Raw genomic sequence first — 2,500 nt, 5'->3', positions numbered from 1 at the left:
AGGGCACTTTTGTAACAGCCGTGCATTTTTGTAACAAACTGGCACTTTTAGCATTAACCTTGTATTCCATGGCCTGCTAGTGTGCATACTCTTAAGAGTTAATACAGATTCAAGAGAATAATTAAGAGTACTGTCATTTTGGAAGTACTGAGTTAATTTTGCTGAGTTGGTTTTCTTTCCTAGCATTGCGTGTAGTTTTCACATTTGCTTGTGTACAATATCCAACTCTTTCATTCCCGGTAATTCACATGATAAAATTTAGCGAAACCATCTGTCAATTCATCCAGTTATTTAGTTGATTATTTATCTCTATAATTATGAAGGAGCAGTTTCAAGCACTTCATTTAGAAGCTGTAGCACACAATTCAGACATTTATGCATTTTTATGGTATAGCTTCTTCTGCTTCGCTATTTAACCTGGTTGTTCAAAATCCGTTTAATGCTAATCCCAGGTTAAAAATTAACCAAGGAGTTTATTTCTCAACTCCCAAATGTTGTTCAACGCTGATATTTGGCGAAATTGTACATTAGAGAAAGTCAATCTTGAAAAAAACAAAATAAGCAAAAGAAACTTTCAACCAAAAGTTGAAAAAAATGAAACCAAATTTTATGGTAATCCTGAATTACGTTAATCCGCTTTTGAACAACTGGGCCCTGGTTAGCAAGACTGGAACAATCAAACATATTTCTTTACACATATTAAATGAAGTGTTGACAGGAACCCACTGGGAACTCTGAAAAAATCCGAGCTCCAGATGGGATTTGAACCCACGATCCTCGGTGATCTGGTCTGATGCTCTAACCACTGAGCTACAGAGTCAAATAACGACTGACAGCATAGCTCATAACTGCATCATAACTGCATTTCCCCACTGCTCACCATAGAGTCTCCAGTAGCTCAGTGGTTAGAGCATCCGACTAGATCACGGAGGGTCGTGGGTTCAAATCCCATCTGGGGATCGGATTTTCCCGAGTTCCCAGTGGGTTCCTGTCAACATTTAATATGTGTATATCATTCTCACATTCGCTCATATTTCTTTACTCCTAAGAAAATCAATTGAACACTCATAATCTTTGCAATGTTCATAACTCACTGATATAACTTCAAATGTAAGCAGGTTGGCTATCCGAGCATATCGAATATATGCATTCAACTGATGAAATCTACCATCTTTGCAGCAATAAATTCAACTGAGCTTTAACAACTCAAATTGTAGGCAACACATACCATAAAAATGGTAGCAATAAACGCAACAAAGCTCATTCATGATTATTGCCCATAGATGGCAGCAATAAACGCAACATAGCTTGGTCATAACCATGCCGATAATCTTCACAGCGTTTACAACTCACTGAAAAAAAAAATCAAATGCGATCACATTGGCTATCCGAATTTATGAAATATACGCGAGTGATGAAATCTACCATCTTTGTACCAATAAATTCAATTGAGCTTTAACAATTGAAATTGTAGGCAAAGCCTACCAGAAAATGACAGCAATAAACACAACATAGCTTATTCGCATTATCCCATAGCAAGCAGCAATAAACGCAATATACTGTAGCTTAATTATGATTACGCCCATAATCGTTGCAATGTTTAAAACCCACTGAAAATAATTCGAATGCAATCACATTGGCTATCCCAGCTTATCGAATATACGTAACTGATGAAACATCTACCATCCTTGTAGCAATAAATCAATTGAGCTTTAACAATTGCAAACTTTGCATCACTGACGCAAAAAAGAGCACGTTCTGCAGCTGAGGCTTTCTCGATGAGTTTCGATAACTGCAACGTTTTGCTAAAACAACTATCTCGCAAGCACTTGAATTCAAGTGTCGTAATCATGGTAAATAGCGGGATTTTTTAGGTCAACATCAAAAGCAGTTGTTGCTCCTTTGCATTTGCAAAAGTCTAAAGAGCGCTGATTTATTTTTTTGTTGGCCAAAAAGAACAAATTGCTATTGAAAAACATAAGTGACCCTTGGTTTTTGATGACTAACGTCGATCCAGTTAATATTTCTCCATTGCACAGTTTAAATACACAAGCATTGCCTGTTGAAAATACTCAACAGTTTTGAAAGCCACTCTGTTACCAATGATATCATAGTTAACATTAACTTAACCCGTCAAAGAATAAACCTTTTACGAACACTTGCAAGAGAGGATATTTAAAACAAATCGAGGCATTCCAGTCTGTGGAAGTTGTAATCACGGTAACTCCTGAATTCACCCAAAACTAGGCCCATTCACGTTGAGCTTGACACTCCCCTTTGGAGTACTTCTGAACAGGGAGTCAGGTAAGTTGGTGTCACGACGATAGGCGCATAAAACGCGCAAGGGTTGAAGAATGGCTCCCGTGTCAGGGTCATCCTTTAACAGGCGGAACTTTTTCGTGATCATGCTTTGTGATGATATTTCTCAAAAATAATTCAATAAATGAAGGAACTGCTGTTTTTGTTACTTATTGATTGAAACAGATTTTCTTCATACACG

The 2,500-nt window shown here is 37.3% G+C and overlaps 1 long non-coding RNA gene and 1 other non-coding gene across 2 annotated transcripts in view; both read left to right on the top strand.

Moving 5' to 3' along the window:
• Window positions 1-2,500, top strand: part of LOC137985362 (uncharacterized) — a 188,174-nt gene that overhangs the window by 126,232 nt on the left and 59,442 nt on the right. The window lies entirely within an intron of this gene.
• Window positions 888-960, top strand: Trnas-aga (transfer RNA serine (anticodon AGA)). The gene has a single exon. It is a non-coding gene; the product is annotated as a tRNA-Ser (tRNA).

Source organism: Montipora foliosa, chromosome 1 (genome assembly GCF_036669935.1).
Source record: "Montipora foliosa isolate CH-2021 chromosome 1, ASM3666993v2, whole genome shotgun sequence".
In the NCBI taxonomy this organism is placed as follows: Eukaryota; Metazoa; Cnidaria; class Anthozoa; order Scleractinia; family Acroporidae; genus Montipora; species Montipora foliosa.
The sequence above is the reverse complement of the archived record's forward strand: the minus strand, read 5'-3'. Positions and strand labels throughout refer to the sequence as shown.